The sequence below is a fragment of the Plectrocnemia conspersa genome, unplaced genomic scaffold (assembly GCF_051122295.1).
Source record: "Plectrocnemia conspersa isolate PC_06_02 unplaced genomic scaffold, ASM5112229v1 ptg000012l, whole genome shotgun sequence".
In the NCBI taxonomy this organism is placed as follows: Eukaryota; Metazoa; Arthropoda; class Insecta; order Trichoptera; family Polycentropodidae; genus Plectrocnemia; species Plectrocnemia conspersa.
In genome coordinates, this window is record NW_028277176.1 from 11,756,307 (window position 1) to 11,783,288 (window position 26,982).

The 26,982-nt window shown below is 34.7% G+C and overlaps 1 protein-coding gene across 3 annotated transcripts in view; it reads left to right on the forward strand.

Annotated features, from left to right (window-relative positions):
• The window catches only part of LOC148228223 (uncharacterized), a 146,361-nt gene that overhangs the window by 41,406 nt on the left and 77,973 nt on the right, over positions 1-26,982 (forward strand). For 2 of the 3 annotated variants that reach the window (XM_088199481.1, XM_088199478.1), the window contains one exon: positions 4,043-4,216. The gene's annotated coding sequence lies outside the window, so the exon portion shown is untranslated. Of the gene's footprint in view, positions 1-4,042; positions 4,224-26,982 lie in introns of all 3 variants that reach the window. The other variant, XM_088199479.1, reaches the window with a different exon arrangement.

The window sequence follows — 26,982 nt, forward strand, 5'->3', positions numbered from 1 at the left end:
TATTGGACATTTATCAATATGATAGGATGGCTAGAAATATTGTTGTTAAAGAACAGGAACCTTTTATATAAAATATAAATGACATCTATTTTAGTCGCATATGTGCACGAGAAAAGAAACTATTTCTCATTATGTTTTTCTCATATGAAACAACTAGCGGGGCGCGCGCGCGCGAGAAGGGGACTAAAAGCAGCGAGTGGCGAATGACACGCCATTTTAAATTAGGATGTAGCATATTAGCAGACCGCGGGAATCTGGATAACTATCAACCTCCTCCCTCCCCGCCTCACTCCCCCTCTGGTTGGACGTAAAACAGTTCGTCGACCCATAATGTGTAACAATTGGTGTGTGCACTATACACACTACATATCTAGGCCAGTGTTGTTCAAACATTCCCAAACTAACCACCGACGAGAGTAACCCTCCTCTCACGTCTGGATCGAAGCCAACCCCAGTCGGCGTGTTGCCGATTCGAACGCGTGGTGTGTGTGTTTGTGTGTGTGTAACTTTTGACAGTTTCTATACGATGTGTATGCACGTTTCCGACGAATTCGTGCAGTGTTTATCGGAGCCAGTGTAAACACCGCACACGGCATCAAACGTGCGGCGAGACGGGCAGAATCACTTATCTGACATACACCAGCAGCTCTCGGCTGCTCCTTGTCGAAAATTTGCCAGTCTGTATCTATATGATCGTTCTTTTGCGCGAACGTGGGGTAGTTTTTTGCATTATGATTTAATGTTTGCAAATCACAACATCAGTTCTAAGGAATTGTGTATAAGTGTTAAGGACCGGGAGGAGTAATTGATTGGACGAATGAATTGTAAAATTTCAAAAGATCAAAAATTTGTTGTAATATGTGGTGATTTTATCTGCTTGGAAAAAAAACCCGTGTCCGTTCCGTTCGTTTTGAGCACGGACAGCGGGCAGACAAATGTGTGTCTTTTCTCACCACACACGATCGGATTTGTCCGCCAGGCACCCGCGATTCACAGTAAAATAATTGCGTCATATTAAGAATATGTACATATATTCAATTATATTATCAAAGTATGCAACTGTAAAGCAATTCGTTCAATCGTTGCACACATCAAGCAGCAGTATAAATAAAACACACCTACAAAAATAATTATTATAAAATGTGCATTTACATTTGCAACAATAGGGATGGGGGACTAGGGCCACGTGACGAAATTCAGATCGGCCACGTGTTACCACCGACTGATTTAGAATGTAACATCCCCGCATGAGAGGGTATTACCCCCACGTGTGGCACTGCGATCGAGATAGAGAGAGTGACTCGCTTTGTTCGCCCAGCGTGACGTCACAACACTTATTTCAAGTGTCTATATTTTACCATTTGAGTGCCTCCATTCCGTTGACTCCTCTTGACCCACGTACTCTTTTTGTGTGAGCCGCACATTCATTTCGAATTCATACATTTATTTGGACAACAATGAGGCGCTGGGTCGCCCTTTTGCCCCCAGGCCTCCGAAGGTCGCGTCTCCGCCGTTCGATCAGACTGAAGTCATTTGCAAGTCTATTAGACTCGGTGTCCGGGCTTTAGCTTTTCTTGCCTCGTGTCTGCCTTTAGAATCTGAAAATTTAATTGATCAAGACCGGGAACGCTGATTACGCTAATGGGCGGAGAGCGGCGCCGCTGGATCCTCTCAGATAAACCGTGAAGATGTGACATCGACTTCAATCAGCGTTTCAGTCGAGGGCTAATGGCGAAGAATGCATTTTAAAATACTGAACGATCGGTGGGCGATAAGCTGCACCGGTGATTATACCGAGTGCATTGAAATTTAATACTAGAACACTATATTTGTAACAGTTGTGTATTTTAACTTCAAAGCTAACCTTCCGAGCGTTCCTCGAATGTGTTAATTGATTGTTATCGCGGTTTAGCGAGCAGGAAAATTATTTGCATTTAAAATGGTGATTCGTCGTTGTTTTGTTATCATTTATTGACTTAAAAATATATGAATTGTGAGCCACGCTTACTAATAAGTAGAGATAATAGTTATTATTATTGTAAATCTACCGAGTGCTCCAGCGTGGCAACATCCAAAATTTTGCGATGAGAGAAATTGTAATTTAATGACTCACACATATTATTATCGTTATATTGTTTTATCAATGCTGCTGGCAATTAAATGTAATAACGTTTGTCAGACAAATACAACAGTTTTTTATGTGAAATTATTTGCGGATTTAAGATATAACCGCAGCAGTAATATCTGATATAATATCATCAATTTATATTTTTTCTACTTTAAAAAATCATTTATAATGCTAGTGTAACTAAAGACTACCCCAAATTGCAGTTAGACGATTGCATATTGCAGTTGTGTCCACCGTATCATAATTAGGGATTGCAATAATACCGGTATTGAAAATATTATTATTACGTACGTATGTCTCATCATGTTTATATATCGAATACCCTGGCATAGGGACATTATTTTAGGAGGGCAGGTGGGGCATTTGCACCCCCTTGAATTTGCCCAGAAAAATGTATGTTATTAATGAAATACATATTAGGAAGCATAATGAAATTTAAAAATTAAAAATCGACTAACTACTGGACAATTTTTGCCCTCTCCCTAGAAAAATCTGAAATGACGTCCCTGGTTCTAAATTAGATTTTATCGGTTTATTCCTAAAAGAAAATATATCGAATCTATCCCGAAAATATTTTTTAAAACATCAGAATACATTTACACCAGTAGACATATATTTTTACTAGCGAAAATATAATTTAACTGAAATTATATGCTCTAATATGTCGATGAAATTCAATTTTCGAAACGTCCATTTGTTGTTCAATCCCATACCTAACCTGCACAAACCAAACTATAAATAGTTATAGAACGTTCATTAGGTCAAGTCCAAAATACAAACTAAGCCAACCCATCTCTCACCGGAAAATAAGTAGAATATTAAGTACAAACAGACATCGCATCTCGCATATTGTTTTATAGTTAGTCTGCACTTCAATATTACAGCACTGCTACGGCGCCGACACGATTTTATTGCTTTTGACGTGGATTTTTGACTTCTGAAAAGGGATAATTGTTTTTTGCGCTCTCCTATTGGTCAAAAATCGGCTTAGACAAGCCTTATTCGATTCTAAAACTGTAAATCGTTATATTGTTATAGAAAGTCGGCGAATTATTCGTCTGATTTTCAACTATATGAATATTCGTATAATATTCCTTTATAATGAAGTATGAAACAAATCGTAAACATGAGAGTAACACAGGTAGTCATTTTTTCTCTCAATATAGCGCCGCTCAAAATTCATGGTCGTTTATGTGCCTTTCTTTAGTTTAGAAGTAGGAGACAATGAGATGCTTTTACGCGTTCGAAAAAAAATTGTGAATAGAATGTTTATCGGTGGGGCCTACTATTACCAAAATACGCAGAACTCGTTTGTTAATCGAAACAAAATGTTGAAAAGGCCTACACTATATTATTGTTTAACGCTTATCTCAAAAACAGGTGTGCGTCGCAAATTTTTGTGTTTTTGTATTTGTTGTTTTAAGACTCAAAGATTTTATTTCAGCCAATTCAATAATTAAATCGTGGTTAATTTATTTTTAGTTATTTAAATTTTATGCAAATTCAAACAAAAAAATGCTGGTACAGATCCGGTCTTTATGTACAAGTAATTCGATAAAATTGTGTATTTAAAAGCGTTCCGTCAATTTTGCTGAATTAATCTTAAATCTGGTGATTTGAAAGCTGCAATAACGCCTTTGATTAAATAGTATGTAATAATAAATAATATTTTACATGCAATTGATTGATATTTTACACTTATTGCCTAAATAAAAAAATATTGGTAAAAGCCGAGAAAAAAATAGGAATATTCGAATAGTTGAAGACTACCAATAATTGAGAACTCTAGTTGCTATCTTTCGGAATCAACATATATATATTTATTCGTTATAAATATATTTTTTATATATTCCAGATCATTGTATGTTTTTATCTCGAAAAAATTAATGAATGTTTTTTTTGTTGTTGTTACAGAACCGATTGATATGAGAGGAGAACGCTCAACGAACGCGATTAGATTGTGTGAACATTGTGTTTGACATTTCAAAAGCTGTAAGTGTGCGATAATGCGGATAACAAAAAGCAAAAAAATAAAATACAAAATGTGCTACAATGTGCCCCCACCGTCATCACGTCCGGACCCGAGCGGTGAGTGGTGAGAAATTTTAATAATTCGGTTAGAGAAACGTTCAATTTTGCGAATCGCGCTCCATTTGCTCTCTTTCGGTTGAATTTTCACCCTTCCAAGAGAGCGACTCTTCGACGGCCTGTGAAAAATTCTGCGAAAAATTCCTACGGCTAGAGAGAGCAGGGGCGGGGGTTGGCGACTTGCAAAATTAAACCAACGGGGATGTAAACGTCGCTCGCGAATTCAATTACGCGCGCGCGTTATTCGTTCGTTCGCTTTAATTAGTGATGTGGATTTACTACGCCCAAGATTTAAGGTGGCGTTAATAGACGTAGTGCGCGCTTGCAATATGATGTGTTATGTGTATTAAGATTCGCATTGATACATCACTCTTTCTCTTTCATCGGTGTATGCATGTACATTGATTATTTCCACTGTAACCTAAGCGGGGTACATATAGACCCCAAAATTCTCATTATTTCAAACATTTATTAAACATAAATTTAGTGTAATCTACATTAAAATTAAAATAATATATTTTATTGACTCAAATTTTAATGGTAAACTTTGTACCACCGATCACATTCCGGTCCTCAATCCCATTTTTGATGTTTCGCTACTTAGGTTAACCTAAGACTATACAAAGTCACGAAAGAAATGTTTGCGATGTCAATGCATGACGATTAGGGTTCTCAATCGAATATTCAATAATTCGAGTTATTCGCCTGTTTTTCAACTATATTAATATTCGAACAATTAATTTAATATTCGTTTATACTATCTCGAATAAAATTTGAAAAAATGAATGAAACAATTGGTATACTTGAGCAACACAGTCGTTTTTTCTCCTAATATACCCGAGCGACTAGTGTCGCTCTAAAAGCTGATTTTTTATGCGCTTTTATTTTGTTTCGAAAAAAAATTAATTATTTATTATCCATTTGCTATAATAGTTAACCGACAAACATAAAAAGCAGAAAAACGGCATTCTTTATATTTTCTGAAAGTCACTCATATTTGCTTTTGACATTCTCGGAAATACGTCCCTGATCAAAAAATATGTAAAATAATAAATTAAACATTTTCCCTTGATGCACTCACTGATCAGTAATTCGCGGAGCATTGTGTTATGCATATTTTATAACATTCAAAAGTTGAACGACTAATTAAGTAATTAACGATTATTTAAAATAATAATAATTATTATTTTTAATTAAATGATATTTTACAGACATTTAATTGATTTTCTGCACTAATTGGTTAATTAATTAATATCAATAAAACCGAGAAAAAAATTATGAATATATTCGAATACTGCATCCATTTTTTTTATTCAATATTCGAATAATTGAGAACCTTAATACCAATGTGCAATAGCTACACATTTACGATTCTTTCTCAAGATTTTTTATTTTGTATGAAACTCACATTCGTTTTAGTCAAGCTCATTTTTGGCATATCAACAACTTTTGTATAGTTAAAATTTTAATTGTCCAAGATTGGCTGCATTAAACATCATCAGCACTTTTATCTAAAATGCCAGTGCCACTTTCGCGAGTCCTTTACGAGCTGATCCAATGCTCGTTTTATAGAGGTGTTATCTTTTTTGGTACTCGACAACAACTTGAAACATTTGAGCGTGTGAATTTGTGCACTAATTAAAAAGCTTTTGGTGATTCGAAAACTTAACAGCAATTGTACAGGATGAGTGGAATCTAGGTGTATTTTGTTTCAACGTTTCCTCAGTGCATTTATGCGAAATAAGGCATCAATTTATCAATAAATATATATTTTTTCCCCAAAACTGAAATTCCATCTTTGAAAGTAAATTACGTATCGTACTGTACTTTCATTGACATTTTGTTGTCTTATATAAATATAGATGTGACAACTTATACATGTAATTCACACTTATATAGACCCTACCTTTCCCGGGGAGGCGAACCCCATATATTAACAACACCTGGTTTAACTCATTGAGTGCGCAATACAAAATTGTATATACGTAAACCCGCAATTTGCCCTTAACAACTCCAAATCATTTTTATATATGAACATGGCACCGATACGGTACACGAAATAGTACACCATTGCCTGTTTTTCTTACGTTAATTTTCTTATCCCTAGGCGGGGGTACATTTAATCCCCAAAATTCATATTATTGCGAATATGTGTTAAATAAAAATATCCAGCGGATATTTATTGTGGTGCAAGAATCCCAATGAATTGAATGCGAAAAAATGCATATCATTAATAATCAAATTTGTACTCCATTCTGGTCATCTGTTTCGGAACTAGAAGGTTAAACGAAATAATTATTGAGATACTAATAAACAATTTCACATTGCCTTAATTTAAAATAACTATGGCATAACTCGCTGGTTCGCGCTTGATGTAAATTTTCAGTCTTATATAACAGTCGCTCGAGTTGTTGACAAAATCACTTTGAACTGTTTTATAACAATGTTCTTATCTGCTATAGAAATTATTTGTGACCGCTTTTTTGTTCATCTGATTATTCTGATTTGAACCAAATTACGAATCTTGATAATATTTATTTAGCGGACCTTGACCGGCAGCGCCTCGTCCGCCGAACTTTCGTATCATGTAATTCGTATAAGCCAAATTAATATTTTTTTGGCGGTTTTTAAAATAATTTAATCTTAGTTTTATACGGTGGTACTACTGATTTAATTATAATCGTATTTATTTTTACTTTTATTCTGAGATACTAATTTGTAATGCAGATTATAGTATTATTTAAAAAGTAAATGAATACATAAAATCATATTTTAATCTGATGTCTCTATACTTTTATGTATTTATATCCGGTTTGGATGATTTTATTAAGTAGTATATATTTGTTCTTCTTCCTATCGCAACGGCCATGGTTATATATGAATAATGATCTCACATGTAGATTATATTGCTTACAACTATTGCTATTCCACCCTTCAACGTAACGTTTTAATTGAGCATAAATCTCATTCGTGCATTTAGCGCAAACTTCGTCCGAATCTCCACCTTGGCAATTGGGCGCGTTTGCACTTTAGAATTTCATTACACATCCCAATAGATAAGGCGCACCGACTGAATTCCCATGAAACCGGCGAGCAGCTAGCTAGCTCCCTTTCGTCTCGTCGGCATATAGTATACGATTATGCTTCAACTCGTTTTATTAACACACGGGATGCGCCTTCTTCTTCCCTGCGGCCATAATTTAGCTCCATACCGATATCATTAATTCAACGCTCCGGGGGAAAAAAATATCGCAACGCGCGCCCCTTACACTTTTCATTCATTATTGAATAATAGCCGCCACCCCCCGCCGTATCACTTTTGTTTTCGTTCCCACCCATGCCGATTCATCCCATCATTGAACCCGATTCCTCTATTTTGCGAACACGCGCGCCCTTCGCCGGAGTTATGTGGGCGAACGGATTTATTTTTGTTATTATATTATTGAATATTCGGATTCGGCCCTGCGCGGATTGATTGCCACGTGAGATATGCACCCCTGCTCGACTCGCGCGTATGCTCCTTATGAATATGAGATGAAAGGAGAGGAGGAGGAGAGGCGTTATTCATTTCCGCGAGATAAGAATAAAGTAGTTTGAAAATGAGGTATAGGTTTGTTTTTTATCGCTTCGATTGACTAATAAAATAGCAGAATTTCGAGGGTTGTACATTTTAAATGTATTAATTTCAGGCATTGATGCCGTCTATCTACCCTTTAAATATTATAATTTCATTGTACATCCGTGAGTTTATATGTAGGTGTATGATGTTTAAGACTTATCACACGAAGCAGGCGTGTTGCCTCTCAAACGCAGCTACTTAATTCCACTTCAGCACATTTCAGTATTCATGTACGTCTAACGTGTTCGCTGTGCAAGAGGCTTGAAAAGAGCAGCGCTCGTAAAAAGCCGCCGCGTTTGGACGCTATTCCGTTTGTTCCTATTTGTATATCTTTTCTATGTGGACGTTGTGCTACTACATTGTAATAGAAGGGCAATATTTTTTTTAATAAAACAACGCTTTTTTGTAAGTGTTTTTCAATAGATTTATTATGTGATAAAATTTTTTCATGTTTTATTGCGGCGTTATCGTGGTGTAATATTAAAAATTATGTCTACAAGTGAGAACATATTTACTAAGAATTAATGTTATTTTGATTAATTGTTACCATATACTACTCTTTGATGTTAGTACTAGAGTTTATTTTAAACCATCTAAATTGTTTTTTCGTTTTAACTTAGCGCATACTAGAGTTTTCAATTATGCATTATTTTAATCATTTGAATATCGAATAGCGAACGATAAAAAATCTAAAAATAAAAAAGTATCAAGACTATACTTTAAAAATAATAGAGCAATAAACGTTATGAACTTTAAATCAATACGATGCTTAATTTTAATTACACCTGCTTAATTTTAATTACAGTATACTGGGAAAAATATTTCTATAATAAACTAGACTTTAAATTAAACACTTTCTATTCATTTTAAAGGGAATAAAAATCTATATCAGTCATTGAGAAAGTCCACAGTTGCACAATATTGATTTAAAAATATGAGTATTTTTTGGAATTTCGGCAATTACAATGTATTTTTTTCTTTATCATTTTTTTGTCTACTATTAGTTGTTATGCCATAGCTGTTATACATAACAAAAACATCATAATTTAAATTTTCGAAACAAAAATATGGCACAAATAATGGACTGTAGATAAAAGAGAAAATAACTACCCGCGTTTGTTGTAATGCAAACATATTGAGAAATAATACACAATTGTATTTTTAAAATTGTGTTCTTAGAAATTAGAAAATTCAAAATTTTTCACTAGAAATATGAACTTTACGAGTAGAGAATAGTTTAAAAAAACGAATAATATATTCGGTATTCGAATATTTAGATTTTAGTTTTTAGGTCTTTACACAGTTGTAATCTGATGATGATAAGGACTATGTGCACATATAGTAGATGCAGCTTTTCATATTCCAGCGTAATATATTTTGCATGCTAATTGAGTTATCAATTCTGATAACCCTTTAAAACTTTCTTCGTTAGAGAGATTAGTATTATCATTGATCCGTCTTGGACTGTGTTTTTGTTTTCACTACACAGTTCTTCAACCTGGGTTTTGCAAAAGTTTTATGGGACAGACTATTGATACGAAATTGAACAATTTTCGTTTGCAAATCTCAACGATATAAATATTTTTTGCGATAAAAAAATAGTGTTACTTTGTATTTTACTTGTGTTTGTGTGTATTAATATGTTTTGTACTTTCGTTTCTTATTTCGTCTTTTTCTTTTCAAGTGTTCCTCAAAGAATGGTCTGCGATTACATTTTTTCCCGGGGATAGTCTACCTCAACAGTTCATGATAAGTAAAATAATGTTTAGGTAAAATTTGAGTAGATAACTAAAGTTTGAGGAGCACTGTGTTAAATTTTTATATAAATTTAGAGAAGGCCGTGGAAATTTAAAGACTCCCTACACTATAAAATTCCACTGAATATATGTTAAGTTCTTCTCCATTTTACTCATATTTAATGAATAATTACTAAAATCTTATTAGTAAGATAAAATACCACATATCGTGAGATATTTCGAAATGAAACTCATAAGAATATTTTACAAGGGAGTCATTATGATCGAACCGTTTAACAAATTCAATTAGTACAGAAATAATCTATACTAAGTAGAATGTTATGCGTTGAATAAACACACGTACTTCACTGTATTGATTTTATGTATCTATGCAATTTTCGTTGTAATCTCTCAGCGTAGCGTCTGATACCTAGGTTTTTACGTAATTGCGTTCGAGGAGAGCTTTTCCGCCGTGAGCGAGCTTCTCGCGTCATTTACGATCATTATAAAATTTCTCTGCGAACATTATCAACGTCCCACCTTTCAGCTCGAAACTTTTAACTATTCCCCGGAGGAGAGGAGGGACGTCGTAATGAATCACGTTACGTCGGCATCATCGGGCGTTGACAAGTGACAATAACTCGTTGGGATTGAGTGGTGCGTCGGATGGCGCGAAGGCACGCTGCGTTGACACGGAGCATTATTTCGCTCTGTTAATTAATTGTGTTGTGTGTGAAGTAATTAAATACCGATATTCCTGACGGGTTGATGTGGATGGGCTTAAAACTGTCAAAATATTAAACGCCAACCTTCGTTAAAGTTTTTTACATAATGAGCTGCGATTTCGTCCGTTATACATGACGTTGTGGCTGGTCAGCTCTCCCCTTCGACTTGAGCCATCAAGCTCCGCAAAGTCCAAATTATATTAACACATTACGATGCGCTATTTTCGCAGAATTTTAAATATGTATTTCTATGTTGTATACATTGCAATTTTTAGAAAAAAAAATAAACCTTCACTACGCGATATTTTAGTATCAGTTACCTTATTTAAACTCTAAGACTACAAAATTTCGCTATCACGCGAAAACGCGTGAACGGAACTCAATGTATTAAGTGACGTTTGGACCATTTAATGACATTTTAGTTTTTGCCTCGTTATAATAATATATTCCTAACAATCAAACCTTTTTCATATGTAAAAGTACCTTTCGTGATATTTTTGTAAACCTTATTTTATTGCTGCATTGTATAATTTAATACACAACACCACGTCTGGAACGTGTAATTTGTATCTTACCAGATGGAATTTTCGTGTAGAAACTTTATCATTTGCGTCATTACTTTTGTTCGTAGTTCGATTCTTAAGCCACATAGATTGCGTTCGATAGGAACTCTCACTTGCTTTCTACTGAAAGATCATTTAAGCTAACTTTGATATCAAATATCAGCTCACCTGTGTCTAGAAAACGGACCGAACTACATAGTTCAAATTGCACAACTGTGACAATATGCAAACGCCGTAATTATGGCGGGCACCGACGGGCGCTCGACTCTAGGACTGACGACAGTAACGTTGTGCTGCGTTTGATTAATGCGTTTAATTAAGTGGCAGCGAGAAACTAACAAGGGGGTGGCGGGCGGTGCTACCACCCTCATGACACCCGACAACGGCGGATCAACGTCGATGCGTTGTGTGTCACGAACTTTAGCGACATAGGCAGACAATGGTTACAAATTCCGAATCGGATTAATTAACACTACGTATCCGCGATTTCATCGTGCACTCGGTTAGTGACCCGGGTGCTCTGAATTTGTGTGTTAATTTGATCGTTCGATGTGTGAGAAAATCTGAGTGTCGAACAAAGTAGACTAGATAAGATGAGGCGTAGGAGAGGTCGTAAAACAGATGTCGATGACAAACTTTAAACACTTACGAGCCGAGTGTGATTACTAGTTTAGAGAGGCTGACGTTCGTGAAACTGTGTACGTTATCTGGATAAAATGTCTTAATTAAACGTTGAAAATGATATTAAGTGCCTTCTTTGTTAAATAATCATATTTTCTGAATTGTTTTGATATAAAAAACTCGCTCACAATATATTAAAATGAAACTTCGTATCGGACAAAATAATTCAATGATGCGGGATTTAAACCCACAACCACAGCGCTAACCACTAGATTAGAGCGCAAGATTAATCCCCTATCATATACGAAGTATATTGCAAATTATGATTGCGTTCGCCCTTCATAACCCCCAGCAATCCGCAGAAGTTTGCTTCGATTCAATTTAGCCGATGAGGTTGCGCTTCTTTCTTATTAATTAAACTAAGAAAACTTTCTTCGAGAGTTGAGAGGAGAAAATCTTCCCTTTACCGCCGCCACCAATACTCAAAAAACCTGATACGATACACAACACGCGCGCGCAATCTGCGCTCGGCTCAATAATATTCGAATCTATCACATACCTGCTTTTTTGCACTATCCTATCACAATGCAATTTAAATTCAATTTGGTTTCGACAACACTCAATTAAGCGTCACGCGCGCGCCATGTGTTCTCGTCCCGTTTCAATCTGTGTGTACCGTTCGATACACGAAGCAGATCCCGTGACAATGATTGATCTGTTTTCCGGGCTTTTCCGCGATTTTGGCGCGCGCTTGTGTGTGTGTGTGTGCGCGATGACCCGCCGGGTCGGACTCGCCCCGGACCCGTAATTGCTCCTCTGGGCGATTAGAAACATCCCCGCAAATTGAATCAAGATCCCACTCACACCCCCGATACCCCATCGGGGCGGTGGTATAATATAATCGATAGCCAAGGAGCGAAATATGTGGGTTTTTAGTTCATTATTATCTACCTAACTCTCCCCCTCCCTGCGTTAATTTGATTAAAAAGTGAAATCTCTCGCGATCAAGATTTTAACGTCCATTTCGATGATTGATTCGCGGTACGACGCCGTAAAACGTTAACGCCGGGCGTAAAAAGTGTGTTTTTATGTATGTAAGGCCTACGATGGATGTTCAAAGTCTATTTCTAGACATTGTTGCTTTTTAAAGGCATATTAAAAGCAGAGCATTCGTTAATAGCGATCTTCGCAATAGTTGCGGTATGTTATAAATACTACTAGTAGTTTTTAAAATATTTCAGTTTATGAAACTCCAATATATTTTCAATAATATATTATATATATAAAATTTTCAATATATAGGCTTGGCCATAATAATGAGGCACCCCAATAAATGTGTTTTTTGCATACAGTCAACTAATGAATTGCAGGTGGGCGGAGATAATTTTCTCTATTCCATCTGCAGCTCAATTTTTGATTTGCAATTGTGTTGGACAACCTTTCTTTTTCATTATGCCTATAAATGCTCTACAGGATTTAGGTCTGGTGGCTGTGCAGGTCATTCTAATAGCGTCAAACTCTGACACAAATGCACGGACCATATCTGTCTGGAATCGGATGGTAGCTTGGTCTGTGCTTGGAAATATTTTCTTGTATGAGTCCATTAAAGTGAATTCCAACATTGGAATATAAATGTTACTATTCATACTACCCTCGCAAGTGTACAGATTTCCTGCTGCTGCCATGCAATCCCAGATCTAAGACTGCAGCGATTGGCTGGATGAACGCTGCATAATTGTAATTGGTCAGCAAGATTTGCAGCCCTGGATACTTAAGCCTGGACTCGGATGAGGAGAAGGCAGACGCGCTCCCACCGACAGACGCGAAGATACGACCTGAGACTCCCGAGCACGATCATCGCAGCAAGAGGAACTGCCTCCAGACACTCGCTGCAGGCACCTACAAGACCTTTGAGAACCTCCCACAGACACCATCCCTACGCCAGCTTCTCCACCAACGCTCGGAGAAAACATCTCTTCATTCATCGTCTGACGCAATTGTAAATATAAACTAATAAAAACTAACTAGATTCCACCATGAGTCTCACTGACTACGAAGTCATCACCCCCTAGGGTTCTCAAACCTTAAAGTATCATTAATTATTGGCATGAGATTCCCTGCGCGAGTTTTCCTCAGACAATTTATGAGAGACACGTTCTGCAAATTTTAACATCTTTCCTATTTTTTTTTAAATGTCTGAACTGATGTAGACGACACAGTGAGCTATTGTGCTAGCTTATGTATCGTTAATCTCGGACTTGTTTGATGGCAAACCCTAATGTCCTCACTAACAACCCCTAAGGAGAACGAAATTTTAAAACCACATTTAATACTTTCTAAATTTAATGGCATCCCTGCCCCATTGCATTACATATGTTTCTAACTGCTGTTGTTACATTATGACCGAGTTGAAACTCATATAGCTTAACTAAGATGATTTTATCTCCACTGCCATTGTTGATTTAGGGTTGTATATCGAAACAAAAAATATCACGTTACTAAATAGCATCATTGATGCCACTACTGTTTACAAAACCAGAAAAAAATAGTGAAATTTTCGCTATTTTATAAAAAGTTATACATTTTTGCAAATGTAAGAAAAAAACGTAATATGGTAGTCCCTATATTCAATTGTGTACAATTTTGTCAATCATCATTTCGCTACATGTGGCGAAATTGTTTTGGCGAATTGATGTTTCATTTTATTATCGCTATACATAAACTCGTCCTTAAATATATATTATCCTGTGGTGATAGCATCGGTGTTTGTGTGTGTGCTCGTCAATATTATTTATTGTTTGCGAAGAATGCGTTACGCAACGCGTTTATTGCACTTACCCTTGCTAACCTTTGACATTAGTTATATTTTTTAAATGTTTTATTTTTAATTAAAATTAATCACTCTCATCACTATTTCGCCGAGTGCTTCCGTTTATAAAAAACACCCGCATTTACTCTTTTCGCCCAGTTTAATGCGACCCGCCCTAGTCGTCGGGGAGGGGTTGCAAAATTTAAAGCTTTTTTAATATGCTCGGGGGGTGGTTGGCGCTTATATTTTTTCGCCGTGCGCCTAATTTTATTAGGCCCCGTGTGTTTGCTCGTTTTAACTTTTGTTGACGCACGGTTCGCGCAAGACCCGTGTGCGTTTCCCCATTAAGCAATTTATGATATTTACATTAACACATTTCGCCATATTAGGGGAAAACTGGGACCGAACCCCAGCCAGCCGAGCAGTGCTTTCCAAACTTTGAATTACGGTCGTCGTGCGAACTATATACGCGCTCTCAATAATCGTTATTTTACGGTCTTATTCGCCGGGATTCGAACCCTTATAATCTGGGGGGTGTGTTTCGAGCGCTAATTCCGCTTGAGCCTTGAGCGATAAAATTTTGCGGATTTTTTGATGTACGACGTCGACGCGGCTGCGCGCTAATTAACAGCCGCAATATTAGCGACGGTCGTGTAAGGGTTAGTTTGGGAAAATATAATTAGGGAAAGCTTAATGCGGTAATAATTTTTGGAAGTGTGTGCCGCTTGAAAAATGATGTGATTTGAATTTGAAGATTGCGCCAAATTCTAGTTATAAATAAGACTTTTTATGTAGTTTTATTTTTGAAATGAAAACTGTTAATTCTGGGTATTACTGTGTTTTAAAAAAAATCTTATCTGTTATTTTTATACATTATTATCATTAAAGTCAATCAAAGACTGTTTCATGCCATTGTCATACTAACGGAGTAACAAGTTCATAAAATAAATTACTTTTTCAAGCATCGTAACAACGGTATCATTGTTTAGCACCCAAAGGGTTAATCATTCAACCAATTATTTATGTAGGGCATGCTTAACATAACCTCAAATATTCGTATATTATGTTTCGGTAAATCATACTTTACTTTATTATTCTGCAGATTCATGAAACAAAACATATTTTCATCTCTCAAAGTAATTTAATTTTTATACATTTATGACAAGAACATGTCAATTATTGCCATAAATTATGTATTTTATCTCCATAGAAAAGTGCAATTGAGCCGATTCACTTCATTCATCAACAAAATTGTCGCTTACGGTGTGCAGGAATTCAGTTAAAAACGCTTGAAACATTTAAATAAATTAAAATTTGTGACGATAAAGTAATGAGGCGATCGGCGAGGCGCCGACCGGCAGAAGACCTTCCCACTGGCGCTCCGCTTCGGTTGTTTTAATTGTATCGCAAGAGCTTCCTAAACATTCGCTTTTATTATATTTTCAAGTATGTAAATATCAAGGGATAAATAAATATTGTTTTTTGTATTCTCCGTTTATATAGTACATTATTATATTTTTACCCAATATATTTTTACATTCATTAGCCTTCACTAAAAACTAAATTTGCGTTCAAGTGACTCGTACAATCGATCATATTTTATTTTTGTGAAGCCGTAAAAATATAATACCACAATATTTTTTTTTACAAATCCAATCAAAGGTAAAAGAAATTCTTACACTTAAACCGTATCCCGCGAGAGCTCACTCCTTAACATTAAGTCAGAATTTATGAAGACAGACTGAGAAAATGAATGTAATTTTCTCCATAAAATATGTATTTACTACTAACGAATTAATGCGTACATTTTTGATGAAATAAATAATAAACCAACCCGGAATCTTTCCAGCGTTTGTATACAGCGCAATCTCGAGACACTACTCGTATTTATTTACCGCGCCGAGATTACACAAGGACGAGCCGAGAATGTATATATTATATAATATACAATACCGAGGGATATATATGCGTAATCCTGGCGTGCCATAAACGTATCGCCGTTTGCGTGTAACGTAACGCAAATCGCAATTAGCCGCGCGCGATATTATCATTTTCGCGCGATTAATGTTTAGGACCGTTGGTTGTGTGCGAAACGTTGTGCGAGAGTCGCGACCGCATCCTGCGGGATTAATGGATTTGTCGTATTGTTATTTTATTGCACCATAAATATCCTGGCCGAGAAATTAAAAGGAGATTTATGGCACAGGCGTACTGTACGTATGTATCTATACAAAAAATCACAAACACGAGATTAGTTTGCTGTGTTTATGCTAGGACTGTGAATAGCTGCTCAGGGAGTTGATCAGTAAACATACAATATCAGAGGCAATTGGTAGAACATTGATTCTTTATACTGCGCTGAGAAGATTAAGGGCTAACTCAACCAGTCATTTTTATATTTGCGAGTAATCTTAAATTTTTAATTATAGAGGGGTATTTCTGTATGTCTTAGAAGGTAAGGTTGCTACATTGCTCCAGCTTTTCAGGACCAGTTAAAAAATTTTTTTTTTTTAAATTATATTATTTTTGATTATATATAATAGCAGTATTTTAACTTCAATGTTGTATTTAAAAATTATTATTGCTGCTTTTTTTATTTGTAATTTTTTTTTATTTATTTATTTGATTTAAATTAAATCCAAAATTGCTTTTATCCCGAGGTGCAAAAATAGTTGAACATGCCGGTTCTAGAGCTATGTCTATATTTTTATTTTTATAAAACAGCACGTTAGTTTTGAGCTTGCGGAAAAACGATGCAAAAAAAAGCGCTTATTTAAAAATTTATCATTCCATTTCGCGTCGGTCGTAATTGCAACGAATTCGCCCGGATGGACGCTGTGGGGTTTATTTTTTTAATATTTATAGAATAACTGCAGATTAATTTGACATGTTTTCATATAATGTATAAGCGTACATTAAATTGCAATGGCTACACTAGCACTTTTTTAATTTTATTTTCTTATTTAATAATGATTATCAGTTTAAAATAATAAAATTAAGAAAGTTATTACACTTATCCCTCGATTTACGATTTCAGCTTTTTTGCAGAGGCGGTCAAAAGTTGGTCAGTCAGTTTTTTTTTAATATTTCGATTCCATTAAAATTCATAGTATTTCATTAAATGACATGCATTTTTCTGTCAAATTCTAGGGAGTCCCTGTTAGAAAACACATCAGAAGTCAAAAATCCACGTTAAAAGCAATAAAATCATGCCGTCGCAGTGGAAACGCTTGGTTATCTAACGTTCATATTAATATTTTATAACAATATTACAATTTAGAATCGAATAAAGAACATATAAACCGAATTTTGGTCAATAGGAGGGCGCAAAAAAACAATTATCCCTTCTCAGAAGTCAAAAATTCACGTCAAAAGCAAGAAAATCGTGCCGTCGCCTTCGCAGTGGGAACGCTCGTTACCGAGCGTTCCCACTGTGACGGCGCCGACACGATTTTCTTGCTTTTGACGTGAATTTTTGACTTCTGAGAAGTGATAATTGTTTTTGCGCCCTCCTATTGACCAAAATTCGATTTAAATATACTTAACCAATACTCTCATATCAGTAGTCATTAGTAATATCGGTAAGAATAGCTATAATATTTTTAAAACATAGTGTAATATCCAAGTGCAGACAAACTATTGAGTAATATGCGAGATGCGCGTCTGTCTATTTTCGCTTATTTTCCATTAAGAAACGAGTTGCTTTTATTTTGGACTTTACCTAATGAAAGATCCAAAACTATAATTAGTTTTAGAGATTTATTTGGGGTAGGTTTGTGTTTGAACAGCAAATAGACGTTTCGCAACTGTAAAATACATACTTTAGAGCAGCTAAATTATATTTTCGCTACTTCACTAGTGACAAGACAATTTTACTGAAAAATACATATTCACTGTGAAATCCGTATGTAAATGTATATATCGCATCATTTGAAAAAGTTGAAATCATGTAATTTGATTAGCACCTGCCAGAAAAATTATATTTTCACTGGTAAAAATATTTATCTCTTGGAGAAAATGTATTCCGATGTGATTTCACCGAAATGACATATTTTAATAAATATTTTCGGGATGGATTCGAGACTTTTAGATTTTCTTTTGGGGATAACCCGATAATTTCTGGTTTATAATCAAGGATGTCATTTCAGATTTTCTGGGAAGAGTGGGGGGGGGGGTGCAAAAGTTTTAACATTTTGATTTCATTAAAATTCATAGTACTTTATTAAATGATTAGCATTTTTCTGTAAAATTCAAGGGAGGGGGGCAAATGTCCCCACCTGCCCCCCCCTCTTAAATGACGTCTTTAGGCATAGAACGAAGTTTGTAATAAAATGATACTGTGTACTTTTAACGCTTTTTCTTAACTTATAAAGTAAACGAGCAAACTATTTAGCGACAAACGTGCACTCCAAAACTTGCATGGGCATTGGGAGATGATCTATATGTAGGTCAAGAAGTGTTAGTAAGCCATTAATTAATATTTAAAAAAAATATTAGTGTATTTTTAACTGAATCGACCGAATGGCGTGATCTCTGATCAATAATATTTTCTTTTATAATAGATATTTTCTTCTGCAGATATTTGTTACATATTGTTACATTTGTTGATATTTGTTACGGGGCAAAAAGAACTATAGATTATGCGTGATGCATATCAATACATAATATAAATGTTATGGTTCAATACCAATCTTTGCTTTAAAATTAGCGTGACATGTATTGAGAGCTTTTATTTCTGAATACCTGGAAGTACATGTCATTAAATAGTGTTAAATTATCATACACGTTCGTTTTTTAATTAATCAGTGGAATAGCAAGATATAAACAGTATTGATTTTTTTTATAACCATACGCATACTATATTGAGTATTCATTTACAGATCTTCGATTTTTTTGAATCACTGTTTATTTCGGTCAAAATTGAGGTCACGAGACCCATCAATATTTCTCAATGCTCTACTATATTTGCTTTCGTATTTCAATCAAATCATAATATTAGCCGAACAAATAGCGAAACGAGTGATTCTTGAAGGATGTTTATACGGTTTTAAACACACTTGAAAGCGGCTTATTCTCGACACAATGAAAATTATTTTCATATCAAGACAGTGCCGAAAATACTCTCGACAATTAATTGTAAAAACAATGCATAATACGCGCTTACGTTCCGGAATTCCCGTCTTTCTATTCGCGTACATCTCGCGGTTCTATTAATAGTTTTGACAGTAATAGTAGTAGCAGTCTAATAATTTACAACTGGAAATGCGGGATGTACCAGTACCGGGAAGCAGCGGCGAACCCCTCCCGCTCTCTCTTTCTCTCTGTGTCCCGGTTCACATCCTGATTGCTTTTTATATTTGCTCGATCGCAATGATTCACCCTATGCGAGGTGATTCACGACGGCCAGGGGTCGCCGGACTCTGGCAGCCGAGCCCATTTTCTCTCGCGCCTCTTCCGGCCAACGTCTAATATGGTGTGAATCGATTGATTTGTGTGGTTTGTAACTTGATTTGTGACCATTGATTTATTTGTATAAAAATTATCGTAGGATATTGTTTGTCTATTGTTTTTTCCGACTCTATTTTAATTTAAATAAATCAAATTATTAATTCGATCTAGCGACTGTTTTAGAGAATCGAAAGAATTGATTGATTTGATTTGGACAAATATTTTTTTCTTGTATTGATTTGGTATTTTACAAACCAAAAGTTTGCTTACTACTGGACGGATCGAACGCGGCGTTGAACATCTGCTCCTTTATTCAAATACACGAAGTGCCACATTGATTTACAGTGCACACTAGACAAGTCTGCGCTTATCTAGACGCACATAATAAAACGTTGTGAAACGCTGGCCGAGAGATGACCTACCATGTGACTGACTACTACCACCACCACCGAATTGAACGATGTATACTGGTAACCAGTCGGGGCTACTGTTCGCTTCCGAGAACATCTTTTGTATAATTACCGACCCCTTGTCATTCTCCCGCCCGGTGTATACTTTCAAACAACTGGACGGAGAACTGATAAGGGCTTGTAATATACTAATCAACGAGAAGAAGCGAACGTCTGACACCCCTCATTTGCAAAACGCCCGTTTGTAAGTATTGCGTATTTTAATTAAAATTGCGAAAAATGTTAGAAATTAAATTGCCAAATGATTGGTGCATATATGTGTATAAATGTTAAAAGCGCGTGTTTTAATAACCCTACATATATAAATATTATTATAAATTAGTCCATATGTGTTTCATCTGCACGGATGCTGTGAAGTGATTTTAATATTTACATGCCTAATATAAAATATGAGGCCTCTTCTTAAAGAATGTAAAGAATGAGTTAATTGTATTAAATATACGTGTGCATACATTTGAACTATTTTTAATTTATAACAAGGGTTCACTATGTTCTATAACGAAAAATAAGACTAGTTATATACTATACATACTATTTTTTTAATATAAGCAAATAAAGGGTCGTGAAATTATAATGGAACGTTATCTCGGTGTGTAAACCTTAAAATCAGCAATGTAGCGGTTAAAGCAACCGCATAACTGGAAAGTTAATATCAAAATTGAGGTTAGATTCAACTTATTAAATAACTTAAAATCGTACACGTGTATTAGAAGTAGTGTACGGACTTATGTATACGATCTTTATATGTATATACAAAATAATATCTATTCAATTTAATTTTAAAATGAAGTGTTTTATAAATATTAATAAAATGTATTTTACCCAAACCCAATTTAACTGTGTTAAATCCAATTCCAAATAATTTATATGGAATATATGTAAGAGTTTTAATATCTTAAAAATAAAAATACCATGTATAACTAAAACTTAAAAGTAAATAATATACCATACATGGCGTTATTTTGGCTACTCAAATAAGGGAGTGTATATTTGCCTCGAGTGCCATGAAGTTCATCAACATTTGATTTGTTACTTATTCCAACAGTTGTATAGCTAAGTAATTTATTTATGAATACTACTAGATAAGGTAATGTTAACTTACATTTTACATATCTACTACAATCTTTCAAATGTATACTCGACTATAATATATAGAACTTATATCATTTTATGGCATGAGTGTGAGTCAAATGAAAAAAGTGTATAATGATTATTTTTCAGCTATAAGCTAGGCCTGACCTCCTACCTGGGCTGTTGCGAGCAACAGCTGCGACCGGATCTCCAGAATAATGAATCAATCCAATTATATGAATAAGGGATCGTTAGGAATGGGTCAAGTCGCGCTCCGTGTATCTAATAGAAAGTACGGAACAACGATAAAAAAGTTTAATAAATAGCTCCACTTGCAGCATACACTAGAGTGAAGCAGCAGCACTCTTATTAAAATTTTTTGGGAGCAATAAAGAGCGATACCCACTATTATTAATCGACGAATGAATGTTTAGTATGGTGATGCATGTCTGCAACTAATTGTACGAGTAGATTAGTAAGTTTCGTTCCGTATCAGACAATTTATGCACATCAAATTGTACTTACCAGAACTCGTCCTAGAGGTTAGCTTATCTTTGGACCGCTCAAAAATGCGATGTAAGGAAAAAGAATCAGGTCAGACCAAAATATGCAATGTAGACTAGAAAAATATTTGTACCTTCTACGTCTAATAGCGTAAAATAGTTGTTTCATTACACATCTTAGTATGTATAGACACGGTAAATTATGAACGTGCTATTCGGGTGCGTGTAGTTGGGGACTAGAAAACACTTTTTTGCGATACGTACGTACGAATCAGGCGCGTATGGTGAGATATTCTCTCTTTAGTTCGCTCACACATAAAGTAACGGGCACCCAAATAGCACGTCCCAATTTACCGTGTTATTGGGGGGTAAACTGTACTTCTCATACATGTGCTAAGTTGTTTTTATTTTTTTTATTTTGAAGAAAAAAATCTGAGTTAGATAAGGCATGAATTTATTTATATAAATATAATAGTAATATTTCAGATTATGTTTAGAATGTCTTTCATACAAGTTCAACTACTTCTAGCGATACACTTGTCTAAAGTTTTCTTGCTAAAAATCGAAAAAAATACATGAAACATATTGATTATAGCCACAATTAAATTTTGTATTTTTGTTAATAATTTAATCTCAAAACTACCTTTATGTCAGTTATAATGTTCTTGCTTTGGGGCATTCGTATATTGCTCAACATTATAATATAAATAATTATAGAGTTACTACGCCAAATTACACGCAAAATTTACTTCAATTAATTTAATAAATTATACCCTTCATGGAATTGGTAACTTTTACCTACTCATATTTGTATCTTAAATGTAAATTGTTATCACTACACTTTATGCCTCGCTTATATTCAAAATATCATCGCATAACCCTAATGTGTTTCAAGGATTGATTTAGAAATTAAAACATGCTATTATTGTACATATCTCTTATAGACTTATTTTGCGCCCTCTATATTTATATAAACATGTTTATATAATATTTTATTTTGATTGGTTCACAACTTAGCTAACAATTTTCCTAATTTAAAAAAGTATATATTCATCATACAATAATGATATAATTAAAGAATATATTTTAATTATAATTTTACGTGATAGTCTTGTCAAAAAATATTGTACAATTGTTATTTTTATCTGTCAAATACAATGCTTGATATTTATTTAATATTAGACATTGTAGTATATGTATTATTTATGTTATAAAATTTAATCTTAAGAAATATAAAAAATTAGTTATTTATTCACTTCGTCATTTATTTATCATTTATATTTTTGTACATTACGTAATATATAAAACGAATTCAGAACCCACAATTTACATTAAAACATAATCTGTATACCACTTTCGAAGAATCACTCCGTTGACAGATTGCATAATCTCGAGGGGGACTAGTTGCTATGGTCTCTTGAACGACCTTGTAAGACCCCTTTGGACTTTCGCAGTCTCGCTCTCATTGTTTTATTACGGCGACTGAAAGGAAATAAGCTAAATGCCGCCACGAATTTCATTATATAGCTGTACGAAAATAATCTGATACTAACTCAATCGGCAGCTCATTAAATGACCATTGAAACCGCAAAAATATAGAATAATAGTTAAAATATTATAGAAAAACAAGTCAAGCATTGCCTTAAACTACAGTCTACACTTACATATTTCATTGAAACATGTAAGTGTAGACTGAAAAATAAATTTATTACATAGATTATATTATATGATTGTGATTATTAATCACCCTCCAAAACAGAGTAATTTTAAGACTGATTAAGACTGCTTGGATACAGCAGAGACGACCAGAGAGCCAAGATCTACCAGTAGTCATCCAGAGGAACCAGCCACGTGCCCTCACCGACAGACCTGAGGATCACACCTGACACTCGCCGCACGCAGCCTAAGAACCCTGAGCATCATCGACGACCATCACCACCTGCGCCACGTTCACCTTCATCGCGAGAAACGTCACGCCGTAATCTTCCATTTTTCACATGTAAATTTAATAACTTAATAAAACAAGTCCATTTAGATTCGCACAAGAGTCTCATTGGCCGCGAGGTCAACCACCCCTAAGGCTACGCCCCCTAAAATACCAATAAGTACGAAATAAATTAATATAACAAAAAATATTTTTTCTATTCTTTGAATTGATATAAAAAAACGCATAAAAGGCGAATAATGTATATAAAATTTGTAATATAAATTAATGGAATTTAGTAATAGAAAAGTATTAAAATAAATTAGTAAATATCTTTGTAACGAATACCGAAATAACGAAATTCCCAGTATAACGAATCTTCAATTTGCCCCCGAAAATGTTTTCATTGTAACGAAGACAGATCTCAGTGTAACGAAATATTTTGATCCGAATTTAAGTATGACGTTACAACTTGACACAATATTTCTCCGAAAGGTTTATTATATTTTTTTTAAATTAAATTACAATTTACGGGTAAAATATACAAAAACTTTGTACTGCACTTAAAAAAATGATTGATACATTTGAAAAGTTACTAACTTATGCGCTTATATGTGTTATAATGATCAATTTACATACACTTTTGTTATTCTAAGAATGAATTACCATTTCGTCATTATTCATAAGTGAAAAAGAGATGACAACTTTGGGTGTACGCGCCCCACCAATTTGCTTTAAAGTACTAAATGCGATATATGTTTGATATATTTATCATTACTCCTTTCTATATTTTAAACAAATTTTGAGAAATTAAAAATAGTGAAAATTATAAGCTAACAAAATCAATAATTTATTAATCGTTATCCCTTACATATGTATAGCGATAACAATTTGAAGACGTCCGTGCGCTGCGAGTGTCGGAATAACAACGAAGTAGTTGGAACGTATATGACAACTTTGCTCGGCGCAAGCGGACCAATGAAGTGTCGTTGCAAAATACGAGATAAGCCACATACTGACTCTGTTAAATGAAACGAAGTAGAGATGAAACGAACATTTTACACTTCATTAAAAATTTATTATTTTAACTGAAACGTTTTACTTTTTCTCTTACATAAAGGGTATCTTATATAAATGCTTAGTTAAAAGTGTCAATTAAATAAAGGTGCTTTACGTGTATTTAAAACATCCAAAACTAATGTAAACTTTTGAAACCCATATACGTTAATTAACAAAAACTTTCAAACTATCTATTATAACTGCGCCAAAAATAATACATGTCATCACAGTTAGCAAATTGATATGCGTTATCTTTTATCGTCATTGCGAAGCATTCACAATGGTGTTGTTTATAAAGGGCCACCCGAAAGACATATTCATGCTACATTGGAGGGGATGGACATTATATACGGAGCTTGACAATACGGTCATTGATCTGAATAAGCATTTTCACCAATCGTTCAAACTCGTCTGAGGAAACATAAATTATTGAAATTTGCTCGCCCAATCTATACATTCTTAGATTAACCAAAATATATGCAACACATAGTCGCTGTTAGATTATTCGTGGATACCACAGGGGTTTGTCAATTCTTCTGTTATCTCTAGAACAGGGAAGATGAATTTATCCTTATTTGTATATCAACGCTTTTTTTGCGTTAGGGGTGGTGTCGACAATCCGTCGATGTTCATTGACTGCGCTGCGGCATGTATAGTGTCTTAAAAGGACGTCAGCACTCAAAAACGCCTTTCTATCACGAGCCATGAAGCTTCTCAATAAGTTTACCAGGCACAACGATGTTTTCGGCGATAGATAGAAGCTGTTAAAATTTATGTGTGATGGTGTACGCCACTATAATTTTATTGTTATTGTTGTGTATATTTTCTTAGTTAGTCAATAATATTATTTTCTTAGTTAGTCAGAATAAATAAATAAATATTATAATAAAATCCGGATTTTTTTGTGAGATATTCAAAATTCTGCTATAGAATAAATCTCTCACAATTTTTCAAATCTCAAAAGTAAGGCCATCCCTGATACAGATTATATACGTATTGTGTATATAGCTGTGTGAAGTTGGGCTATCAACCCAAGATCTAATTTAGGGCACCCAAATTGAAATAATTCTAAACCATTGATTACGCCGATTCACATTTTAATATAAACACAGCGCCACTGTGGCATCTGTCGACTAGACTCAGAATGATTAAACTGCACTACACTCTACAATAGCAAAATACGGGTTTGCATTAAATTAAACTTGTATACACACACCTACGAATGATATGTGTGTATAAAACATCTGCTACAGCCCTTCTGCGTTTGACCGCCCCCTGCCTAGCAAGAGAGGCTAATATTAAATTTGCTCTTAATATAACCCGATTGAAGTGTCGAGGTCTTTCCCAAGTCTCGCCAGCCAATAATTTTGCTCCGGCTCTGACCCGAATAGTGACAATTTCGTAAATTATATACGGCAAAACGTCCTTGTCGTATTTTATAAATTTATATACGTATTTGAGAGCTCTATGTATGTGTTTCGTGTTATATATGGGGGTTGTTTTGTTGTTAAAGTTTACCGGAATTGTATCGAACCCGTTTTGTGCGCCTGAATATTTTATGGTGAGCCCTTAACCGCAAGTTTGCGACGTGTAAAATTCAAGGATCGTAAAATTAAAAATGCATTCAAATCCCCCACATTGCGTTAGATGGGCACTAAATTAATTGTATATGAAAGTCATATAAATAAACTTGTAATATATCGTTTAAATAAGTACTATATATTAACTGCAGCATAACCGGTGTGGCAATAAAAAACAAACAATTGTACTCTATAAATAGAAAGGAATACCAAATTTTGGTCATGTAAAAGAGATGCACCATATAAATTGTTCCAGCTCCTTGTAGCTATTGCTGAAAACATCATTGTATCTAGCAAGCTTATTAAAGCATTCTCTAGCCGCAACGGAAAAAATAAGGGACTTTATTATATATCTTAGTATCTTAGTCAATAGAGCCATATTCGATGACGTTATGAACTAATGTATCATACATAAAGCGAATCGTCAATAAAATAGTGTAGTAACACGCGCTTCGTATAATGAAACCAACATCTCCATTCTTGCTCGAACGCACTCCAAAATCCACGACGAAAACACGTCTGGTTTATATATTATATAAGGGAATATCTCTAGTCAAGCAGATCTGTAAAATGTAGTACTTAAGAATTGGTTTTCTAACTAAACTAAAGCGTGAAACCAAACTTTGTCGCAATTACAA